Genomic DNA, 26,201 nt, shown 5'->3' with positions numbered 1-26,201 from the left:
ACCACTACACTACGGAAACTTGATGTGGACGTCAGTCCCACCTCTTCTAGGGTACGCTTGTTCAAAAACGACTGAAACTATAGACTGCCCAGTGTTTTTAACATGGCAAAATGCTGCTAATTTTGTTGGCAGACCGAACATTTTATATTACTGTACAGGAAACCTCAATGGTCATTTGTTTTATTTTTGTCCTTTTCTAAAGAGATTAAACCACAAACATCCCTGCAAGTGTACTGACCTGCTCAACAGAAAATCGCATACGAAATTTTTGCAAAAACCACCCACAGTTTCCGCCCAGTTTCGAACTGGGGACCTTTCGCGTGTGAGGCGAACGTGATAACCACTTCACTACGGAAACACATCTTCAGGTTGCAGACATGAATCTTTAGGTGCACGCTTATTAAAAAGCATATAAAGCAGTGGTCTCAAACTCAATTCCTGGAGGGCCAGAGCTCTGCACAGTTTTGCTCCAACCCTAATCAAGCACACCTGATTCAGCTAATCAAGGTCTTCAGGATTGCTAGAAACTTCCTTGCAGGTGTGAGTTTGAGCTGGTTGGAGCTAAACTGTTCAGAGCTGTGGCCCTCCAGGAATTGAGTTTGAGACCACTGATATAAAGGAAATGAGCGCTTCACCCACCTAGTTTGGCAAACAGTTTAAATTTTCTGTCAGAATCAAACCACTGTTTCTGCTCGGTTTCGAACCGAGGACCTTTCGCCCTTTAGGCCACCGGGTTAGGGAAGGGGACCCCCGCGCGACGCCCCCTAGGTGATTTTTCGGGGACCGGCCGACGGCGCCGACGAAATCCGGCCCCCTCGCCCGCGATCCGGGCATCGGCCACAGGGGGGCGACTCGCCGACCGCCCTCAGTCGATTCGACACGCGCCGAACAGGTTGCGGGCGGGCGTCCACGGAGCGCAAGCGCGTCCCCCTGACCGCCCTTTCGCGAAATTCCCTGACCGCACCCACCGACCACGGAGCGCCCGTCCGTCCCACCTTTGACCTGCGAACAGCCCCCTGGCCACGCCCACTGACACGAACAGCCTATTCGTCCCACCGACCGCCTGTGTGACCACGAACGGCCTTTTCGCCCACGGCCAACCTGGGTGACGGCCCCTGGCCCCGCCCACTGACACGAACAGCCTATTCGTCCCCCTAACCGCCTGTGTGACCACGAACGGCCTTTTCGCCCACGGCCAACCTAAGTGACGGCCCCTGGCCACGCCCACTGACACGAACAGCCTATTCGTCCCCCTAACCGCCTGTGTGACCACGGACAGCCTATTCATCCCACTGACCACCTATGTGACCACGAACGGCCTATTCATCCCACCGACCGCCCAGTGACCACGGACAGCCTATTCGTCCCACTGACAGCCTATGTGACCACGAACGGCCCGTCCGTCCACGGCCAATCTAAGTGACGGCCCGTGGCCCCGCCCAGTGACTACGGACAGCCTGTTCGTCCCACTGACAGCCTGTTTGACCACGAACGGCCCGTCTGTCCACGGCTAATCTAAGTGACGGCCCGTGTCCCTGCCCAGTGACCACGGACAGCTTATTCATCCCACTGACAGCCTGTTTGACCGCGAACAGCCCGTCTGTCCACGGCCAATCTAAGTGACGGCCCGTGGCCCCGCCCAGTGACCACGGACAGCCTATTCGTCCCACTGACAGCCTGTTTGACCACGAACGGCCCGTCTGTCCACGGCCAATTTAAGTGACGGCCCGTGGCCCCGCCCAGTGACCACGGACAGCCTATTCGTCCCACTGACAGCCTGTTTGACCACGAACGGCCCATCTGTCCACGGCCAATCTAAGTGACGGCCCGTGGCCCCGCCCAGTGACCACGGACAGCCTATTCGTCCCACTGACAGCCTGTTTGACCACGAACCGCCTATTTATCCCACTGACCGCCTGTCTGGCCACGGACAGCCTGTTCGTCCCACTGACAGCCTGCTTGACCACGAACGGCCTGTCCGTCCACGGCCAATCTAAGTGATGGCCGGTGGCCCCGCCCAGTGACCACGGACAGCCTATTCGTCCCACTGAAAGCCTGTTTGACCACGAACGGCCCGTCTGTCCATGGCCAATCTAACTGATGGCCAGTGGCCCCGCCCAGTGACCACGGACAGCCTATTCATCCCCCTAACCGCCTGTGTGACCACGAACAGCCATTTTCATCCCACTGTGCACCTATGTGACCACGAACGGCCTATTCATCCCACTGACCGCCTGTGTGGCTACGAATGGCCTATGTGTCCCATCAGAAGAACTATGCATTATTAGACTTAAAATGGCATGTCCATGGACAGCCTATTTGGACTCTGTCAAATAAGTTACAGGTCGGCAAAGTAAGGGCCCACCTGTAACTTATTTGACAGGGTCCAAATAGGCTGTCCGTGGTCAATGCATTAATAGGTCATATTTCATAATTACAGTGGTTTTATTAGGTGAAACCTACTGTACACCACACAGGGGCCACAATACAACACACTGATGTACATTAAAGCTATCAATTATGCATAATTAGCCTAAAAATGGACTGTCCACGAACAGCCTATTTGGACCCTGTCAAATAAGTTGCAGGTGGGCAAAGTAAGGAACCACCTGTAACTTATTTGACTGGGTCCAAATAGGCTGAGCGTGGTCAATGCATTAATAGGTCATATTTCATAATTACAGTGGTTTTATTAGGTGAAACCTAATGTACACCACACAGGGGCCACAATACTACACACTGATGTACATTAAAGCTATCAATTATGCATAATTAGCCTAAAAATGGACTGTCCACGAACAGCCTATTTGGACCCTGTCAAATAAGTTGCAGGTGGGCAAAGTAAGGGCCCACCTGTAACTTATTTGACAGGGTCCAAATAGGCTGTCCGTGGTCAATGCATTAATAGGTCATATTTCATAATTACAGTGGTTTTATTAGGTGAAACCTACTGTACACCACACAGGGGCCACAATACAACACACTGATGTACATTAAAGCTATCAATTATGCATAATTAGCCTAAAAATGGACTGTCCACGAACAGCCTATTTGGACCCTGTCAAATAAGTTGCTGGTGGGCAAAGTAAGGAACCACCTGTAACTTATTTGACTGGGTCCAAATAGGCTGAGCGTGGTCAATGCATTAATAGGTCATATTTCATAATTACAGTGGTTTTATTAGGTGAAACCTACTGTACACCACACAGGGGCCACAATACAACACACTGATGTACATTATAGCTATCAATTATGCATAATTAGCCTAAAAATGGACTGTCCACGAACAGCCTATTTGGACCCTGTCAAATAAGTTGCAGGTGGGCAAAGTAAGGAACCACCTGTAACTTATTTGACTGGGTCCAAATAGGCTGAGCGTGGTCAATGCATTAATAGGTCATATTTCATAATTACAGTGGTTTTATTAGGTGAAACCTAATGTACACCACACAGGGGCCACAATACTACACACTGATGTACATTAAAGCTATCAATTATGCATAATTAGCCTAAAAATGGACTGTCCACGAACAGCCTATTTGGACCCTGTCAAATAAGTTGCAGGTGGGCAAAGTAAGGGCCCACCTGTAACTTATTTGACGGGGTCCAAATAGGCTGTCCGTGGTCAATGCATTAATAGGTCATATTTCATAATTACAGTGGTTTTATTAGGTGAAACCTACTGTACACCACACTGGGGACACAATACAACACACTGATGTACATTAAAGCTATTAATTATGCATAATTAGCCTAAAAAATTACTGTGCACGAACAGCCTATTTGGACACTGTCAAATAAGTTACAGGTGGGCAAATTAAGGGCCCACTGTAGCCTAAAACTGGACTGTCCATGAACAGCCTATTTGGACCCTGTCAAATAAGTTACAGGTGGGCAAAGTAAGGGCCCACCTGTAACTTATTTGACGGGGTCCAAATAGGCTGTCCGTGGTCAATGCATTAATAGGTCATATTTCATAATTACAGTGGTTTTATTAGGTGAAACCTACTGTACACCACACTGGGGACACAATACAACACACTGATGTACATTAAAGCTATTAATTATGCATAATTAGCCTAAATATGGACTGTCCACAGACAGCCTATTTGGACCCTGTCAAATAAGTTACAGGTGGGCAAATTAAGGGCCCACTGTAGCCTAAAAATGGACTGTCCACGAATAGCCTATTTGGACCCTGTCAAATAAGTTACAGGTGGGCAAATTAAGGGCCCACTGTAGCCTACAAATGGACTGTCCACAGACAGCCTATTTGGACCCTGTCAAATAAGTTACAGGTGGGCAAATTAAGGGCCCACTGTAGCCTAAAAATGGACTGTCCACAGACAGCCTATTTGGACCCTGTCAAATAAGTTACAAGTGGGCAAAGTATACCTGTAACTTATTTGACGGGGTCCAAATAGGCTGTCCGTGGTCAATGCATTAATAGGTCATATTTCATAATTACAGTGGTTTTATTAGGTGAAACCTGCTGTACACCACACTGGGGACACAATATGACACACTGATGTACATTAAAGCTATTAATTATGCATAATTAGCCTAAATATGGACTGTCCACGAACAGCCTATTTGGACCCTGTCAAATAAGTTACAGGTGGGATCTTTTTTATATTTTGTTGTCATGATTGATAAAAATGCATAAAAATGATTAAATATCAATTTTAAGTTCATCTTTGGGCCCCCCTGAGCAATTAGCAGCCTTCAGAACCCCGAAATTCCACTGTCCACGAACAGCCTAAATTTTTGAATGGGATAAGTTGCAGGTGGGACGTCCAGATCTCAGCCTCTGGACACAATTTGGAGCTGAAACCTGAAACAGGGACCACCTGTAACTTATTTGACGGGGTCCAAATAGGCTGTCCGTGGTCAATGCATTAATAGGTCATATCTCATAATTACAATGGTTTTATGTCGTCAAACCTACTGTAAACCACACCGGGGACACAATACAGCACACTGATGTACATTAAAGCTATTAATTATGCATAATTAGCCTAAATATGGACTGTCCATGAACAGCCTATTTGGACCCTGTCGAATAAGCTACAGGTGGGATGCTGTTTTTAACTTAGACATTTTCAGCGGATGAATCCCCGTAATGATTAGGCGATTTTATCACATGTGGTGAAGTCCCACCTGCAACTTATTTGACGGGGTCCAAATAGGCTGTCCGTGGTCAATGCATTAACAGGTCATATTTCATAATTACAGTGGTTTTATGAGGTGAAACCTACTGTACACCACACAGGGGACACAATACAACACACTGATGTACATTAAAGCTAATAATTATGCATAATTAGCCTAAAAATGGACTGTCCACGGACAGCATTTAGGGCACCCGTCAAATAGGTTACAGATGGAATGCTGTTTTTGACTGTAACGAACTTAACGGGGTACTACGGACCCCAGTCTTTGCGGACCGTCTGAGGGGACCCTGAGGGGCCACAGATTTCAAATCGGAGCCATTCGGAGCTATTGGGACCGTTGCGTGGGGATGTCCACCAAACGCCTATGAAAATGAATGGGATAAGTTGCACGTGTCAGTGGCTCCCGCTCGGCCCCCGGGGGTCCGAGGGGCCCCAAACTCTACAAAAAGTTGCGTCACGTGGCCCTCTGCGACAGACAGAGCGGGCTAGGTCGAGACATGCCAAGTTTATTTTTAGCTATTTTTTATGCACCTCTCTGTCTCCCATTGATCTCTATGGGAGCATGTGTCTGCAAGGGTTAATTCAGCAGTTAGGATTAGACGGCCTACTTGTTCCAACTTATGTGCAACTTATTCCATGGGGCTGTTGGTGGCCAATTAGCGCGAAAAAAGGTCAGAGTGACGCGGAACTCTAGAACCCGTCCCCGGGGCCCGTGACGAGACCCACGTGTCGGTTTCGGGCCGATCGGGCGTTTCCTTCAAAGCGTTTGGCTGAAACACATACTTAGAACCCATCTAGAACCACCAAGCCCGTGATCTAGAACCGGGGGCCCCCGGACCACAGCCGTGCCGAATTTGGGGCCGCTGCGACCTTTCGACCCCTTTTGGCCCCTGTTTTTTTGACGTCCCACGTGCAACTTATTCCATGGGGCTGTTGGTGGCCAATTAGCGTGAAAAAAGTTCAGAGGGACGCGGAACTCTAGAACCCGTCCCAGGGGCCCGTAACGAGACGCATACGTCAGTTTCGGGCCGATCGGACCTTTCTGTCCACCCTTCACCGAGCACATGGTCCAATTAATGGCAGCCCTCTTGCACACACAGAAAGACATATGCTCAGTAGAACCAAAAGTGAGGAGATTTTTGAACAAAAAAATGATACACTTGGAACCGATTTAGAACCCTGCGATCCGGGATCTAGAACCGGGGGCCCCTCGACTACCAGGGCGGCGAATTTGGAGGCGGTGCGACCTTTCGACCCCTGTATTTCCGCCCTCCCACGTGCAACTTATTCAGTTTAAACTTCACAGTCGCTTCCAGGTCAAGGGGGGCTTTTTTCGGCCAAACGAGCAGTTTTGGGCACGGAACTCTAGAACCCGTCCCCGGGGCCCGTGAAGGGACGCATATGTCAGTTTCGGGCCGATCGGGCGTTTCCTTCGAACCGTTTTGCTGAAACACATACTTAGAACCCATCTAGAACCACCAAACTCGTGATCTAGACCCGGGGGCCCCCGGACTACCGCCGTGCCGAATTTGGGCCCGCTGCGACCTTTCAACCCCTTTTGGCCCCTGTTTATTTGACGTCCCACGTGCAACTTATTCCCTGGGGCTGTTGGTGGCCAATTAGCGCGAAAAAAGGTCAGAGGGACGCGGAACTCTAGAACCCGTCCCAGGGGCCCGTGACGGGACGCATACGTCAGTTTCGGGCCGATCGGACCTTTCTGAAACACGTCCACCAAACACCTGTGGAAATGAATGGGATAAGTCACACGTGTCAGTGGCCCCTGTACGGCCCCCGGAGGTCCCACGGGCCCCAAACACTGCGTGCCGGGGCCCCTCGGGCCCCCGAACGACATAGCAGGTGGACGAGTCTCTAGAGCTCAGGGCTAATTTTTTCTCCACATTTGTTCAAGTTTCTCTTCAAATGCCACTTGCACTCATAGTCAGCTCATAGACTGGCATTCCCTCTTGAAGGGTCAAACTGAAAACACACTCGGAACCGATCTAGAACCACCAAACCCGGGATCTAGAACCGGGGGCCCCCGAACACCCACCGCGTCGAGTTTGGGGCCGCTGCGACCTTTCGACCCCTTTTGGCCCCTGTTTTTTTGACGTCCCACGTGCAACTTATTCCATGGGGCTGTTGGTGGCCAATTAGCGCGAAAAAAGGTCAGAGGGACGCGGAAACTCTAGAACCCGTCCCAGGGGCCCGTGACGGGACGTACGTGTCAGTTTCGGGCCGATCGGACCTTTCTGTCCACCCTTCACCGAGCACATGGTCCAATTAATGGCAGCCCTCTTGCACACACAGAAAGAAATATGCTCAGTAGAACCAAAGCGAGGAGATTTTTGCACAAAAAAATTATACACTTGGAACCGATCTAGAACCCTGCGATCCGGGATCTAGAACCGGGGGCCCCTCGACTACCAGGGCGGCGAATTTGGAGGCGGTGCGACCTTTCGAGCCCTGTATTTCCGGCCGCCCACGTGCAACTTGTTCAGTTCAAACTTCACAGGCGCTTCCAGGTCAAGGGGGTGTTTTTTGGCCAAACGAGCAGCTTTGGACGCGGAACTCCAGAACCCGTCCCAGGGGCCCGTGACGGGACGCATACGTCAGTTTCGGGCCGATCGGGCGTTTCCTTCGAACCGTTTTGCTGAAACACATACTTGGAACCGATCTAGAACCACCAAACCCGTGATCTAGAACCGGGGGCCCCCGGACCACCGCCGCGCCGAATTTGGGGCCGCTGCGACCTTTCGACCCGTTTTGGCCCCTGTTTTTTTGACGTCCCACGTGCAACTTATTCCCTGGGGCTGTTGGTGGCCAATTAGCGCGAAAAAAGGTCAGAGGGACGCGGAACTCTAGAACCCGTCCCAGGGGCCCGTGACGGGACGTATGTGTCACCGGGCCGAACCACCGAAACGCACACTTGGGAACCACGTAGAACCTTGAAACTAAGGATCTCGCCTCGGGGCCCGCTGGGCTACCCTCACGCCAAATTTCGAGGCCCTGTGACTTTTCGGCTCAGAGTTAGAGACACAGTGAATTGAGACAAAAAACAGGTGGTTAGGGGTCAAAATAGGCACTTTGTGGTACTGAGGATGACTATGGTGAAGTTTAGGTGGTTAGGGGACCCCACAGGCACTTCGTGGCAATGGAGAAGAAAATAGGTGGATAGGGGTCAAAATAGGCACTTCGTGGTACTGAGGAAGACTATGGTGAAGTTTAGGTGGTTAGGGGACCCCATAGGCACTTCGTGGCAATGAAGAAGAAAATAGGTGGTTAGGGGTCAAAATAGGCACTTCGTGGTACTGAGGAAGACTATGGTGAAGTTTAGGTGGTTAGGGGACCCCATAGGCACTTCGTGGCAATGAAGAAGAAAATAGGTGGTTAGGGGTCAAAATAGGCACTTCGTGGTACTGAGGAAGACTATGGTGAAGTTTAGGTGGTTAGGGGACCCCATAGGCACTTCGTGGCAATAAAGAAGAAAATAGGTGGTTAGGGGTCAAAATAGGCACTTCGTGGTACTGAGGAAGACTATGGTGAAGTTTAGGTGGTTAGGGGACCCCATAGGCACTTCGTGGCAATGAAGAAGAAAATAGGTGGTTAGGGGTCAAAATAGGCACTTTGTGGTACTGAGGAGGACTATGGTGAAGAGTAGGTAGTTGGTGTACCCCAAAAGCACTTGGTGGACTCCCACGTGGTGCAATGGCACCCCCAGAGGCGTCCACAGAGAGCCTATGGTAATATATGCTAATCTTGGCCTCTTTATATGCGATTTTGGAAAAGTGACACGGCACCACTGAATAAGCAGCTTGTGTCGTCCATTTCGAGCACGCGGACCTCGAAGTGTCGGTGCTGACAATGGCAACTTAAATGAATGGGGAAAAGCAAACGTGATAACCACTACACTACGGAAACTTGATTTGGACGGCACCCACCTAGTGTCATTCGGCATTGCAGTCTGCCTACAGCTCCTTGGTACGATGGCCTTCACCTGTCTCAAAAGTAAGGGTTTTGTAGCATTTATATTTAAAATGCATCCACTTGTTTCCTCCCAGTTTTGAACTGAGCACCTTTCGGGTGTAAAGCGAACGTGATAACCACTACACTACGAAAACTTGTTTTGGACGTCAGTCCCACCTCTTCTAGGGTACGCTTGTTCAAAAGCGACTGAAACTATAAACTGCCCAGTGTTTTTAACATGGCAAAAAGCTGCTAATAGGCGGCGAGCTACATAGGCCTACCGTGCACCTCCCCCACCTCCCAACAAAACCATACTTTTCTGAAAGGTCTGGATGTGTAGAATATGAATCTGAATGTTAACATTGAAAATGTTGGGTTGCACTACCTGTTTTAGGCCTGTGAATAGGGAAACCCTAAAAAACGATTGTAAGCGATTTTAACACGTCGAGATTGTCCTAGTCAATCAGAACAGCTTTTAGGGGACCCAATACACACTCAAACTTAACATATGATGACTTAGGTCAAATATCTACCATGCTGCTTATTGGTAGGTGTCTAAAATGAACATAGGTAAGGCTTTATGTTGATATAATGAGCCCATTTCATGCATAGGCCACGACCTAGATTCGCCTATCATACACCCCAACCCCCTCCCCTGACAAAATCATGCTTTTCTGAAAGGTCTGGATGTGTAGAATATGAATCTGAATGTTAACATTGACATTTTTGGGATACACTACCTGTTTTAGCCCTGAATATGGAAACCCTAAAAAACGATTTTAAGCTATTTTAACACGTCGAGATTGGCCTAGTCAATCAGAACAGCTTTTAGGTTACCCAATACTCTTACTACACTACATTGATAGTTACTTTAAATAGTTGTTTTTAATTATTTTTTATTTAATATAGTTAAGGCCTTGTATGGATATAATCGATCAAGGTCCATTTCCATAGTATCAGTTAATATGCTAACGTGCTAACATTCCAACCCTCATTACCCTTTCCATCAAAGGTGTGTGGCTCACAAGTCATTTCATTGACAAATCAGAAACCTGTCTGGGTTGTTCATCCAATGACAAAATAAGATATTTGTTGAATTTTCATTAATAGTTTCCTCTGTGTCAGACAGGTATATAAAGACCGTCCTGAAAGACTGTTCTTACTCACACAGACAGATTCTCCAAGTCTGCATCCTCTGCCTATACAGCAAGAAATTTGTTTCACTGAATTGCTCGATGTTTGATATTTTAGTTTACAATTTAATATAATTGACCCGTCTTACTACACTACATTGATGCTTACTTTAAATATTTGTTTTTAATTATTTTAAATGACATTTGATAGATTAATAGATATATACTTTATTCATCCCAAAGGGAAATTTTAGACGTCCAGTAGCTTATACATACACACACACACATATCTCATACACATAGATAATCTAGTCGGTTATGTAGTTGGTTTCTTCAACATAGCTGAACTGCTCAGTTATGTCTGAGTCAAGACATGAGTCAGTGGGCCAAGTGACTGCAGGTCCTTCAAGGCATAGGGGATGTCATGGGACAAAACCAAAGTCCAGATGTATTGTGCATGTCCCTGGTCTTGTATATGGACCACTCATGCAATTATGGGCAAACGCAGATTCTGATGCAAGATTAGCCAGAATGAAAGAAATACGTGACAAGAGATTAGCTGAACCACTGGAATCTGCTCACAGAATGACTGTAAGGCAAGGCAAGGCAAGGCAAGGCAAGGCAAGGCAAGGCAAGGCAAGGCAAGGCAAGGCAAGGCAAGGCAAGGCAAGGCAAGGCAAGTTTATTTATATAGCACATTTCATACACAATGGTAATTCAAAGTGCTTTACATAGAAGAAATTAAAATAATCAAAAGAAATCAGAATAATTAAAACAGTTTAGAATAAAAGATAAAATACAGAAATCAGAATAATTAAAACATAAAATAAAATACAGTGCAAACAGTCGGACGAACAGTGGCACAGTGCTCATTCAGTAAATGCACAGCTAAACAGATGTGTTTTGAGTCTGGATTTGAATGTGACTACTGTAGGAGCACATCTGATCTCTTCTGGAAGCTGGTTCCAGCTGCGGCTGGCATAGTAGCTAAAAGCGGACTCGCCATGCTTAGAGTGAACCCTTGGTATTTCTAGCCGATGTGATCCTAATGATCTGAGTGATCTGTTGGGTTTATATTCACTGAGCATATCTGCAATGTATTGAGGTCCTAGGCCATTGAATGATTTATATACCAGTAATAATACTTTAAAATCAATCCTAAATGTAACTGGCAGCCAGTGTAAAGACCTGAGGACTGGTGTGATGTGTTCATATTTTCTGGTTCTGCTAAGAATCCTAGCAGCAGCGTTCTGTATGAGCTGCAACTGTCTTATGGTCTTTTTGGGAAGGCCAGTGAGAAGTCCATTACAATAATCCACCCTACTGGTGATGAAAGCATGCACAAGTTTTTCTAAGTCTTGACTGGAAACAAAGCATCTAATTCTTGCAATATTTTTCAGGTGATAATATGCTGATTTAGTTATTGCTTTGACATGACTACTGAAACTAAGGTCTGACTCCAGAGACACACCCAGATTCCTGACTTGATTTTTAGTTGTTTGACCCCTAGACTGAAGGTGTGCATTCACCTTGAGAACTTCATCTTTGTTTCCAAACGCAATGACTTCAGTTTTGTCTTTGTTTAACTGAAGAAAGTTTTGGCACATCCAATTGTTTACTTCATCAATGCATTGGCAAAGGGAGTCAATGGGGCTGTAATCGTTAGGCGATAGGGATAAGTAGAGCTGTGTGTCGTCTGCATAGCTATGGTAAGCGATTTGGTTCTTTCTCATTATTTGGCTCATTGGGAGCATGTACAGGTTGAATAGGAGTGGCGCAAGAATTGAGCCTTGAGGGACTCCGCATGTCATGGATGTCCACTCAGACTTATGGTCTCCTATACTCACATAATAACCTCTGCCTCCTAAGTATGACCTGAACCATTTTAGGACTATCCGAGAAAGCCCGACCCAGTTTTCCAGCCTGTCAAGAAGTATTTTGTGATCGACAGTGTCAAATGCAGCACTGAGGTCGAGTAGTACCAGCACTGATAATTTGCCTGTATCAGTATTTAAGCGAATATCATTTATTATCTTTATGAGCGCGGTCTCTGTACTGTGGTGCGGTCGGAAACCAGATTGAAAATGGTCAAAGTATCCATTCGAGCTTAAGAATTTGTTCAGCTGATTGAAGACAACTTTTTCAATGATCTTGCCTATGAAAGGAAGATTTGAGATCGGTCTATAGTTGTTTAATATGGTCTTATCCAGATTGCTCTTTTTCAGGAGGGGCTTGACAACAGCAGTTTTCAGGGAGGTCGGAAAACTCCCAGAGAGAAGTGAGGCATTTACCACTTCTAGGAGATCTGCTTCTAAGCTGTGTAACACATTTTTGAAAAAAGATGTGGGAAGTGCGTCAAGGGGGCAGGTTGATGTTTTTAGGTGCTGCACGGTTTCTTCCAAAATTTTGCCATCAATTTCTTCGAAATCAGACATAGTGGCTACTTTCTCAGGCTGTTGTCTGATCTGCCTGACCCCAGCGCAACTCAAGGATGAGCTGATCACCTTTCTGATATTATTGATTTTCTCAGAGAAGAAAGAAGCAAACTCACTGCACTTTCTCACTGAGAGCATTTCACTGGGAATCTGGCTTGGGGGGTTTGTCAGTCTCTCTACAGTAGCAAAAAGAGTGCGCGTGTTGTTTATATTGCTGTTTATAATATTCGAGAAAAAAAGTCTGTCTAGCTTTGCTTAGTTCCTTATTGAAAGCATGGATGCTGTCTTTGTAGATGTTATAATGGACTACAAGTTTTGTCTTCCGCCACATGCGCTCTGCTTTTCTGCATTGTCTTTTCATATTTTGCACTACTGTTGAGTTTCTCCAAGGTGCTTTTTGTCTGCCACTCTTCTTCCTGACTTTCACAGGAGCAATATCATCAATTACACTCTTAACTTTTGAGTTAAAAGAATCAAGGAGAAAATCAACAGAGTCAGCAGATATGCTTGGTGTTAAAGATATAGCCTTCATAAATAGTACACTAGTGTTCTCATTTAAGCATCTCTTCATGACAGACACAGATCTAGCTTCAATGGCAGGAGAGATCAATATATCAAAGAAAATACAAAAATGATCAGACAGTGCTACATCCTTAATAACAATTGATGAAATGTTTAGACCCTTACTGATAAGTAAATCTAGAGTGTGTCCACGATTATGTGTGGCTCCATGTACATGCTGAGTCAGATCAAAAGTTTTTAAAACAGTTTTGATTTCTTTTGCCATATTGTTTTCTGCATTATCTATGTGAATGTTAAAATCTCCAGCAATGGCAAAGCAGTCAAACTCTGAGGAAATAGAACTTAACAGTTCTGTTAAGTTCTCAGCAAAAGCTGGAGAGTATTTTGGAGGCCTGTAAACAATGATAAGTAAAATGCGTGGAGCACCTTTTAACACAATAACCAGATATTCGAAAGACGGGTAATTCCCAAATGATATTTGCTTACATTGATAGACATCTTTATAAAGAGCAGCTAAACCTCCACCTCTTCTGACAGCTCTGCAGACACTCATAAAAGTAAAGTTAGGAGGGGCTGTTTCATTGAGGACTGTTGCACTGCAACTTTCTTCTAGCCAAGTTTCATTTAGCAACATAAAATCCAGGTTGTATGTGGTTATTAAGTCATTGACTAAAAGTGATTTATTTTTAAGTGAGCGGATGTTTAAAAGTGCTAACTTAACAGTCTTACTTTTTGTCCCCACAGCAATCTTGGTATGTCGTGTAATAGGCACCAGTTTAGATGGGTTTGCTGTACGGCTTTTGAAGGCCTTAGACTTTCTATCATGTAATTGAACAGCAATAGAAAAAGATACAGGCACACTGGGTTCCCGCTTGTTCTGTAAACATTTGAGAAAGTTATTGTTATCATAGCGGGGACCCGACACATATCACTGAGAGCTGGTATCAGTTGTTTTTGGTTCACCTCGAGCCGCTGGAGGAGGGTGTGGGCCCTGGCGCTGTGGCAGAGGCCGAAGAGCTCTCACAGGAGGAGGGGGAGGGCGAGCTGGGCCCGTAGGCTTTGGTGGTTGTGGGGCCTGGCGTTTTTTGGTTGGTATCTTGGGGCTCGCAGCAAAAGAGTGGGATAGTCTAGTTCCAGCGTGCACCAGTTGTTCCATTTTCTCTGAGAAGCACAGAAGTGGAGATGCTGGAGAGAGTGATAATGTTTCCAGTGAGAGTGATTTTTGTTCTGGTGTTATTGGAGGCTGTAATATGCTGTCCTGGTTTCCCTGGCTGTTTTCCAGAAAGTCGTCCTTGGGTGCTGTATATTGGAGCAGTGCTGGTATGTCACAGTCTGTCTGTGGTGAGCTCTGTGGGCAGGGCTCAGCTGAGATTGTGTCCGTGAGCAGAGGTTGTTGTGGCTGAGTGGTGTTATCACTGTCCTTGTGTGATGTGTCAACCGCATGTCCATTCAGGGGCTGAAGTGAAATCCTGTGGTCATTCATACTGTATCCAGGTGTGTGTGTGCCATTCAGGTTGAGTGGATTGGCACACATTGCAGAAGGATGACGGAGGGAGAAGTAGATATTGTCCTTTAGCACTCTTGAACCAAGTTTGTTTGGGTGGTGGCCATCCTGTTGAAACAGTTGCCTCTGACTCCAGAAAAGATTGAAGTTGTCAATAAAGTTCACTCCTTTTATATTGCAGGTTTTTTGCAGCCATGTATTAAGCCCAAGCAACCGTGAAAACCTGTTTGTTCCTCTTGCTGGGAGTGGTCCACTGATGAATGTTTGAACTTTCAGTCTTTTAAGTGTTTCAAAAAGTTCATTGAAATCCTTTTTAAGAAGTTCCGACTGCTCTTTATGAATATCATTCTTCCCCACATGAATGATGAGTCGATTTGCAGTCTTATGTTTCATCAGAATGTTCTGAAGTTCCCTGTTTACATCAGATGTTGTTGCTTGTGGAAGGCAGCACGTTGTTGTATCCCTGCTATTAATGTTTCTGATTACGGAGTCGCCCACTATCAGAGTCCTGGGCTCGGATGCACTGTGAGCTGAGTGCCGCTGTCTGCTCGACCTTGAGCCCCAGTTAGCATCAGTGTTAGCTACTGGCTGATTCTGTCTGTGTGTGATCACATTCATCAAATTTGGGGATTCCTCATTCATTAATACTTCAAATCTGTTCTCAAGATGTATAGGCGGTGGTAGGAGACCAGTGTTTGCAGTCCTTGTCAGAGCCGTATCTGGGGTAGAGGATGCTACTGCAGTAATATGTGATGCTCGTGACAATCTGATGTCTCGAGTGCCTTTGGGTCTCGCACCCTGTTTGTGCCATCGATTAGTAAAACGATCGGCTTGTTTCTCTACACTCAGTATGGCCTGTCGAGAAGCACTAGATTCATGGGACTCACCGGCTGTATGCTGAGGACGTCCATGACGAAGCTCTGTTGTGTGTTCCGTCTGGTTTGGTGGTCCCGCAATTAACTTTGTTTCAAGAATTGCAATCCTTTGTAAAAGTCTGTGGCAGTTGGAGCAGCAAGTAGATTCCAGAGGAGGCATTTTCTTATCCTTATGAATGTAGGCAGTTTTGTTTTCTCTTCCCCGGAATGTAAGCTTTCAGTGGGAGGCTGGTTGAATAAAATAGTTCTGCTTTTTTTTTTTTGTAGTAATCCAAACGTTTGAGCACTGTGCTGATTTGCTGAAGTTAAAATTAGGTGATAAAAGGAGATAAAATATAGAAATATAAAAGCGATAGAGCAAAGCGCGGAGCAGTAAGCGAGAGCGTCCGAACAGTAGCTGAGCAGGAAGTAAGTCTGTAACCTGTGAACTTATACCAGACACCATTACAGAAGGTGATGGATATCACAGAGAATGCTACCAAAGATTCACCATGAATCTCAAAAGACTCGACCAGAAGCCTGAACTATTAGCAGCAAGTTCAAGGCAAAGTCAGAGGGCCTCAACTGGTGACAAGGTGCTCTTCACACCTGACTGTATATTCTGCAACTCAATTACACGGAAGAAGGTAAAAAATAAAGGGATATGGACGACTGAGGGGTTAAAAGAGTTTGAGTGTGATGGGTGGAGAACAGTCCTCAAAGTTGCAGAACAAAAATTTGATGAAAATTTGCTTCACAGAATTAGAGGAAAGGATCTATTTGCTACAGAAGCTAAATACCACAAATCCTGTAGAGTCCAATATACACAAAATTTAGAAAAATGGAGAAGTGCAAGCACAGAAAACAAGGCCAAACAAATCCAACTAGTAGAAGCTCACGGTGAGGCATTTGGTGCTGTATCTCGAGTAATTGACAAGGAAATCATCGGCAGCAACAAAATGATTGAAATTGACTGATCTGACCAAAATCTACATAGCTCATCTGGAATGCACAAACTTCCCCAATCCCAAATTGCGTGGGGAAAAGCTCAAAGCTAAGCTAGAAACACATGGACAATACAAGGAAAAGGTGGCATTCTGCAAGCTAAACAAAAAAGGCCGTTTCTCGACATACATTGTGTACAACTCACAAAGTGACATTACAAACCTAGTGCAGTGTGCATATGAACTTGGTTCCAAAGACATGATCCAGGAGACTGGCCATTATCTACATGAGGAGATTCTGGAAAGCTTTGCAAAAGCTGATGAGTTGAGATGGCCACCCTCTGCCCAGGATCTTGTAAGCATGAACATTGTAATTCCATCTAATTTGGAGACATTTCTGTGTCATGTGATATGTGGCAAACCAAAATCACAAAGCTCCAAAATGAACAGGCTTGTAAATTCAATAGGGCAAGACATATATCGCGCCACAACAAATGGAGAATGGAAACTTCCAAAGCATATGCTTATATGCATGACACTTAGACACCTTTTTAGGAGTGAAAAATTAATTACCCTATTTAATCGATTGGGCCATTCAGAGAATTATACATTCTCCCTTGAACTGGAAACTGCACTTGCTGAGGCTGTGGCTGAGACATCCAGTCTTTTGTCTACACAAATCATTAGATCACCAGGAGCCCCTTCCATTTTCCACTCAGAATTTGATAATTTTGATCAGTTGCTCAACAACTTAACTGGAATGGATTCAATTCACACTGCACATGGCATTATGTTACAGGACATAGAAGGCAAGCCGGAGAATCATGGCGGAGTCCGTATCGATATTCCATCCACTTCCAGGAAAACAAAACGACGTTCTTTTGAGCAGGGGTCAGCTGAAGCTCTTCCTGACTGCTATATTACACAACGGAAAAGTCCTCAAATAACCATACACCAAAGAGTAATTCCTGATGGTGAGAGGGCTCTTCAAGATGCTACCATGAAGCACTTTCTGTGGGTCTTGATCCATACAGCATGCAGCAAATCAGATCAACAATTTCCAGGATGGACAGGTTTCATCACAATGTCAGGACGAACCCCTGAAAGTCTGACAACTATTGATTATTACCCTGTTATTCCAAGCCCAATTACAGACTACAAGACAGTAAAAGAATGCCTTCGATATGCTGAGGAGGCAACAGCAGAAATCCAACAACAGTATGTTGTTACAACATTCGACTTGGGGGTATGCATGAAAGCATATCCCCTGATTTGGAATGATCAATCTAGGTATGATAAACACATAATATTGATTGGTACATTTCATCTGGCTTGCGCATATCTGAAGATGGTGGGCAAGAAAATGGATGGATCGGGTCTCTCTGATATCTTGTTGGAAGCTGGGCTGATTGCATTAGGTTCTCTTCAAGGTGTCCTTACTGGTAAACATTATGACAGATCACTACACTGTCATAAGACAGTATTGGAATGTCTTGAAAGACTTCTCCTATCACAATACCTCACAAGTATTGGAGAGAAAGAAGTATTCTCTCAATTACCAGAGGGATCAAAGGGGATACTAGATGAACTGCTGAAAGCTCCTTCTAAAGAAGCCTTAGATGCAACAAGGAATGATGTTCCACTGCAGAAGTACATCGAAGGATATCAACAGTTTCGAGAGAGTGTAAAAGCTGGACATCTAGGGAAGACAGCACAGCTGTGGACATCTTACATGGACCACATCTGGTTGGTACTGTCTCTCATCCATGCAGTGAAACATAATGATTTTCTCCTTTATGCTCATTGTTTGCACCTTATGGCAGACCTGTTTTTCAGCTTTGGAGGCTAGAATTATGCCAGATATCTCTCTTACTTCTCCATATTCATTGCGAACATTGAAGTGTCACATCCTGGAGCCACAGAGTTGTTGAAAAGAGGGGCTATTAGCGTTGCACGTTCCTTCATTCCAGGTAACCGCTGCGCCGTAGATAAAACTATGGAGGAGACCTTCATGCGACATGCTAAATCTCATGGGGGTGCTGGTGGAAATGCTTTTGGTGTGTCAGGAATTCTGACAAATTATGATGCCTACCACCGTTGGGTACGATCAACCCATGCTAGATCTCAGTATGTTAATGCAACCCTCAGTATGGCTGACATGCTGTCTGGAACAGCTGCAGAAACCAAGCATAATGAGCTTCGTCCAGCTGAGATGTTGAAGAGTGAAAAGTTGGTGAGAAAAACAATTGAGGCAGTGGAGAGCTTCCTTAACCCTTTTGAGTTGGGAAGCACTGACAACTTGTTTATTCTTTCTTCTGATGCTGCAGTATCTGCTGAGGTCCAAAGAGATGTTTTGAGAGCTGAACAAGCAGGCAAGGTTGCCAAGGATATTTTTATTGCGACACGCCTGGAAAAAGGTTGTGACTTCTTTGAGCCTATCAAGCGCCTTGGCCTCAAAACCTTCACGGACATGAACAAAAAGAGCAAAGTTACAACAACAACACACAAAGTAATACAGTATCAGCAGCAAGGGAACATTGCTTTCCAGTTGTTCATGAAGTCCCAACAGCAAGGTCTACAATTGGACATGAGGGAACTACTCACGTACCCCTTGACTCCTGTGCCGTACAGTATAGGCACTGCTGATGGTTTCTTGTCCAAAACAGATAAGTCAAAGTCATTTGCTTACCTGGTAAAAGACATCAATGATGCTGCCCTACCATCCACAGATCAAACTCTTGTAATTATTGATGGAAATGCCTACTTTTACTTCTTGAAGGAGGTACCAGGCAGCTTCAAACAGATATGCAGTAAGGTGTTTGACATGATGCCAAAGACAGGCAATGTTGTGTTCAGCACAGATAGTTACTTCCCCAATTCTGTGAAAACAATGGAAAGACAGAGGAGGGGTTGTGGTCAAAAGCTTATCATAAAAGGTGAAAATACCAAAAGGCCAGCATATTGGAAACAGTTCCTCGCCAATGATGAAAACAAGCAACAATTTATTGCACTACTCACCCGCCTTTGGAGTGAAGACTCATATGCCAGGAAGCTACATGGGAGACAAGTGATCATAACCTGTGAAGGAACAGCATATCTGCTAACATCTGAAGATGGCAGCTCAACATGCAGAACAGAAGTCCTGGGCCTTAAGTCTACCCAAGAAGAGACAGATTCTAGAGTCATTCTCTACTGTGACTTTGCCAGAGACAACAACTACAGCAATGTTGTCGTTAAGAGTCCTGATACTGACATATTTTTCATCTTGTTACACTATGCTCTGGCAATGTCAGACTTAAATATTATGTTTCACACTGGCACAGGAAACAAGAAAAGGCTCATTGATGTGAGTGAAATGTCTCGTAGTTACTCTCAGCAACATTTGACAGCACTAATGGCACTTCACGCCTTCAGTGGTTGTGATACCACTTGAAGGGGTCGGATTGGAATCCACTGCTGCTTCAATGTATATGTAATGATTGATTATAATTAAGGTATTAATCAATATTTTTCCTTCTAAATATCAAATGAGTTGAATGACTTCTCTGGAGATTTTACTTTATTTATATAAGTTACCATTGTGATTACTGAAATGTTCTTTTCATGTATTCTTTAATGTCTGTATTTGATATCTGAATGCAGTGCTTGCGTATTTAACACAGCTTCCAGAAATGAAATAGGGACTTGTTTTGTGTTTGAGAAAGGTCTTCAATGTGTTAAAACATATAGGGGTCATTGAAGCCAATAGTTTAAGGGGCCATTTCTTCGTTAAAGCCTTTCTTTCCAGTTAGACTAAAGTTTAGCTATCCTTCAGAGAAAGAACGCATTATCTTGATGTTTTGAGAGGACTCTCCTGTTTATAGTGAGAGCCTGGCCAAATCCAACCTTGGAAAAGCTGTGTGTCGGTGTGTGTGTTAGTCTTCTTGGTTACAGGTTAAGGAACCACTGGTATTATTGGAGATTGACTGAGTTGTTGTTCTGGACATGCTGGCGCCCAGCAACCCAAATCTGCGACCTGGAAGGTCATGACGTGCCTAACTTCAGCTGCATAATCGATGAAGATATGCTTCAGTCTATCTGTATATGTGTGGAAAATTACTGTGTTTATCTATTTCATAGCCAATGAGAATCATTCATCCTGTAAGCAATGACGTAGCTTAGACCTTGGAAATCGTATTACTTGCTGTGATCTTTGTAACTGTAAACGGGGCGGCCTACGAACTCCTGTACGAGTATTAAAGCTGACTTCTGCTGATGAAACTGCAAACTATCTTCAGTAAATATTTTCTTTAATTTTTTATAATTCTGACTATGGGTCTTCATTCTTCATATCTGGTTCTGGGTCTTTAACTGTACACCCCTTACACACTAGTGCATTCAAGGGGTTAGGCAAAGTCAGGCCATTGAAAACCCTCTCTAGGATGCCAAAGTTTGGAGAAACTCTTGCCAGGCTGGGAGACACATGGGATGTACCGAGGGATCTCTTTGATCTCCTCAATGAGTTCACCTGTGCTCTGTTTAGTAGACCACGAGTACGAAGTGTTGATGAGTTGCGTTTCTTGCGAATGAGTGAGCTGTGCTCCAAAGATGACAAGCATCTAGCCCACTCAAGAAATGTGGACCTGGCTACACTCCCCCCATGTGGGAGGAGTTTAGAGCAACACATCAGGAGGGTTAACTACCAGGTTGGAATATGGAAGGTGGCCCATATTGCCAACCCTGACATCCCTGATGCTTGCAATGGACACGGTTGGACACTGGTTGACCAAAAGATTGAGCCTCTGTGGTATGAGGGATGTGTTCTCCCACAGCAATTGGCAGATATCATTGAATCTGTGAGTGGCAGGGATGAGGAAGATGAATCAGATGATGATAGCGTAACAGATGAACAGTACTTATCTGATGATGACAACTCTGAGTCAGACCAGGATTGAAAAACAGTTTGAGTGTCATGTTACACCTGACATATGCATGAAATATACATGTATTTTATTGATTGGTAAAACATATTACCCTAATAGTAGGTCATTATACCTACTATTTGTTCAGTGTTTCTTTGGGAAAGGGAAGCTATGTATGCTGTAGTTCTCTTACAGCATGTGTGTGTGTGTGTGTGTGTGTGTGTGTGTGTGTGTGTGTGTGTGTGTGTGTGTGTGTGTGTGTGTGTGTGTGTGCATGATGTATATAGGTCTTGTGTGTTAATGTGTGTTCTTGTGCATTTGTGTGTGTGTGTGCGCATGCAGTATATAGTTATTTTCAATGCTGTATGTAGTTCTTGTATATAATTATTGTGCGTTTGTGTGTCTGTGTGCATGCTTGCATGCTGTATATAGTTCTTTTCCATGCTGATTTTAGCTTTTGTATATAGGCCTAGTTATTTTGTGTGTCTGTGTGCATGCTGTATATAGTTATTTTCCATGCTGATTGTAGTTTTTGTATATAGTTATTTTGTGTGTCTGTGTGCATGCTGTATATAGTTCTTTTGAATTTGTGTGTGTGTGCATGCTGTATATAGTTAATTTCAATGCTATATGTAGTTCTTGTATATAGTTATTGTGCGTTTGTGTGTCTGTGTGCATGCTGTATATAGTTCTTTTCCATGCTGTATGTAGTTATTGTATATAGTTATTGTGTGTGTCTGTGTGCATGCTGTATACAGTTCTTGTGAATTTGTGTGTGTGTGTGCATGCTGTATATAGTTATTTTCCATGCTGTATGTAGTTCTAGTATATAGTTATTGTGCGTTTGTGTGTCTGGGTGCATGCTTGCATGCTGTATATAGTTCTTTTCCATGCTGTTTGTAGTTTTTGTATATAGTTAGTGTGTGTCTGTGTGCATGGGAAATCCGGAAATTACAAAGGTAAACAACAGCACGACACACGTAGATGGTGCACGTGTCAGCAACGTCTTTGTTATTAAACATTGTGAAGTGCTGTTCCAATCCCATCTATACCTATCTGAGCCCATGTGGTCTCACACACTCACTCACTTAGCACCTGAGATCAATTAAGTCTGTGAGTCTTTAGTCCTTAGTCCTCAGGGCTCACTTTGGGATTGGCCCTTCGTGTGTGTGTGCATGCTGTATATAGGAAATGGGCTCATTAAATCAACATAAGGCCTTAACTATATTAATTTTAGTCACTTACCAGGAAGCAGTATAGGGTGCCCTTTGACCTAAGTCATCATATGTTAAGCTTGAGTGTGTAATGGGTCACCTAAAAGCAGTTCTGATTGACTAGGCCAATTTCGACGTGTTAAAATCGCTTAAAATCGTTTTTTAGGGTTTCCCTATTCACAGGCCTAAAACAGGTAGTGCAACCCAAAATTTTCAATGTTAACATTCAGATTCATATTCTACACATCCAGACCTTTCAGAAAAGTATGGTTTTGTTGGGAGGTGGGGGGGGTGCACGGTAGGCCTATGTAGCTCGCCGCCTATAATTTTGTTGGCAGACCGAACATTTTATATTACTGTACAGGAAACTTCAATGGTTATTTGTTTTATTTTTGTCCTTTTCTAAGAGATTAAACCACAAACATCCCTGCAAGTGTACTGACCTGCTCAACAGAAAATCGCATACGAAATTTTTGCAAAAATCACCCACAGTTTCCGCCCAGTTTCAAACTGGGGACTTTTCGCATGTGAGGCGAACGTGATAACCACTACACTACAAACACGTCTTCATGTTGCAGACATAAATCTTTAGGTGCACGCTTATTAAAAAGCATATAAAGGAAATGAGTGCTGCACCCACCTAGCGTGGCAAAGAGTTTAAATTTTCAGTCAGAATCCAACCACTGTTTCTGCTCGGTTTCGAACCGAGGACCTTTCGCGTGTTAGGCAAATGTGATGACCACTACACTACAGAAACCTATTGTTGAGACGGATGTGCTTTTTAGAAGATGTCTCCTTCCCATAATCTACCCTGCAAGCAGTGTGACAGTCTGTAAATTCCACAAACAACAGAACAGAGGTCATTCGGCACCCACCTAGTGTCATTCGGCATGGCAGTCTGCCTACAGCTCCTTGGTACGATGGCCTTCACCTGTCTCAAAAGTAAGGGTTTTGTAGCGAATTGCAGCATTTATATTTAAAACGCATCCACTTGTTTCCGCCCAGTTTTGAACTGAGGACCTTTCACGTGTAAAGCAAACGTGGTAACCACTACACTTCCGAAACTTGATTTGGACGTCAGTCCCACCGCTTCTAGGGTACGCTTGTTCAAAAGCGACTGAAACTATAGACTGCCCAGTGTTTTAAAAATGGCAAAAAGCTGATAATTTTGTTTGCAGACCAAACATTTTTTATTACTGTACAGGAAACCTCAACGGTCATTTGTTTTATTTTTGTCCTTTTCTAAAGAGATTAAACCACAAACATCCCTGCAAGTGTACTGACCTGCTCAACAGAAAATCGCATACGAAATTTTTGCAAAAACCACCCACTGTTTCCACCCAGTTTCGAACTTGGGACCTTTTCGCGTGTGAGGCGAACGTGATAACCTCTGCACTACGGAAACACGTCTTCAGGTGGCAGACATAAATCTTTAGGTGCACGCTTGTTAACCCTCTGGGGTCCAAAGTGTTTTTGGGGTTCTGGAGGTGTTCTGACATGCTCTAACATTTGAGCTTTTTTCAGTTATTTATAAACATGTTAATGGCAAAGGTGTAAATTCACTCTATATAGCACAAACAGGGCTACCATAATATGTTAGCAAGATGTATGTACATGTTTGTATTTTTGAGAGAATATTGTTTATGCATGGTTATTGAAAAAACTAAAACTTAAAGTCTCTGAAATAAGGCCACAAAACACATACTAAATATGTGTCCACAAGACTTTTGACTAATTGATGTTCTCGCCTAGGATTTTTGCTTCAAAATGATCTGAAAATCATCCTTCCAAATCATTCACATAAAACAATACATTGATTTAAATTTAGTAAAACACTTTTTGTTTGGAAAGGCAATATGCGAAATGGGCGTGACTCATGTATAATGGTCTGATTCAAACCTGTGAAGACAAAAGACATGCTTAATGAGCCGCATAATGAGCTTTTCACAGGTGTGTCACTGAGCCACAAGAAAGAATACAAGGACACAAGAAAAGAAATGTGTATATATACTACAAAATTGGTTCACAGTTGGAAACATCTATAAAAAATAGTATTTTTCCACTTGTATTTTTGCTTGCAAATTGTATAATATCCAAGGTGAACATTTCTAGTAATTGTGTAGTTAATTCTCATACTGTATTTTCAGAAAGTTTTGAATATGTATCCTCTCCCCAAATTTGTCACTAATAAAACACAATACAAATAATTTGAAGAGAAGGCTTATATTGACCTTTTAAGATTTTGTTTACATCTACCTTGTAAATATATTATTTGCTATTTTATTAAAAAGGTTACAATTACAGCAACAATTAAAATAACAATATTTCAAGTGTAATATTTCTTTGTAAAAACTAAAGTGTACATTTTATCATACATATTTCAAATTTAAGGATTCATTAGTTTGAATAAAGCCTACATTGGAACAAACACTATAATAGCATCCTAGTTGATGACTTTATTTTTGACAAAACAAACATAGCCTAATATATTTAACATTTGAGCAGAAATTGGTGAACAAAAGCTTATTCAATGTGGCAGTAGTCTATAGTTTAGGCTACAGTAAACAGTTAATAATCTATTTAAAACTAGTCAACAAAATGTTGTCTTTCATATTTCTTCTGTAACATAGGCATATTGTTTGTTGTTTTTATGATAGCCTATATTAGGGCATATAAATATTAATTTGCAGTTTAATACGTTGCTAATACAAAGACATTTTAACGTTATTTCAACCTATTTCAGTCGATTTTCACTCATCTCAGTATAGCAATAGGGTTTGGTAAAAACTGTTCAGTTCATTCATTCACACACGCGATTCATATTTAAACAGTCTTTTTGCAGTTTACATACACTATGATATCGCGATTAGAACAATAATAAAAAAACTTACTTCTCAGATGGATATTTCATATTTCTTTGTAAAAACTAAATTATACATTTTATCATACATATTTCAAAGTTAAGGATTCATTAGTTTGAATAAAGCCTACATTGGAACAAACACTATAATAGCATCCTACTTGATGACTTTATTTTTGACAAAACAAACATAGCCTAATATATAACATTTGAGCAGAAATTGGTGAACAAAAGCTTATTCAATGTGGCAGTAGTCTATAGTTTACAGTAAACAGTTAATAATCTATCCAAAACTAGTCAACAAAATGTTGTCTTTCATATTTCGTCTGTAACATAGGCATATCGTTTGTTGTTTTTATGAGCCTATATTAGGGCATACATTTTAATTTGCAGTTTAATACGTTGCTAATACAAAGACATTTTAACGTTATTTCAACATATTTCAGTCGATTTTCACTCATCTCAGTATAGCAATAGGGTTTGGTAAAAACTGTTCAGTTCATTCATTCACACACAGACGCGATTCATATTTAAACAGTCTTTTTGCGGTTTACATACACTATGATATCGCGATTAGAACAATAATAATAAAGAACTTACTTATCAGATGGATCCGTTGCTCCTCGGAATGAAAAAAACACAGCACATGTTCTGAGGTAAATGTCCCAGGATTACTCCTCACACAGCCTCGCAAGAA

At 43.5% G+C, this 26,201-nt stretch overlaps 2 non-coding genes across 2 annotated transcripts; both read right to left on the bottom strand.

Moving 5' to 3' along the window:
- Positions 1 to 285: 285 nt before the first annotated feature.
- On the bottom strand, positions 286 to 358 carry trnav-cac (transfer RNA valine (anticodon CAC)). The gene has a single exon. It is a non-coding gene; the product is annotated as a tRNA-Val (tRNA).
- Positions 359 to 23,328: 22,970 nt separating this feature from the next.
- Positions 23,329 to 23,401, bottom strand: trnav-aac (transfer RNA valine (anticodon AAC)). Its single transcript has one exon. It is a non-coding gene; the product is annotated as a tRNA-Val (tRNA).
- Between the last annotated feature and the right edge of the window lie 2,800 nt (positions 23,402 to 26,201).

The sequence above is a fragment of the Siphateles boraxobius genome, unplaced genomic scaffold (assembly GCF_051911475.1).
Source record: "Siphateles boraxobius isolate OS27281-9 unplaced genomic scaffold, OSU_SipBor_1 63, whole genome shotgun sequence".
Taxonomy (NCBI): domain Eukaryota; kingdom Metazoa; phylum Chordata; class Actinopteri; order Cypriniformes; family Leuciscidae; genus Siphateles; species Siphateles boraxobius.
The sequence above is the reverse complement of the archived record's forward strand: the minus strand, read 5'-3'. Positions and strand labels throughout refer to the sequence as shown.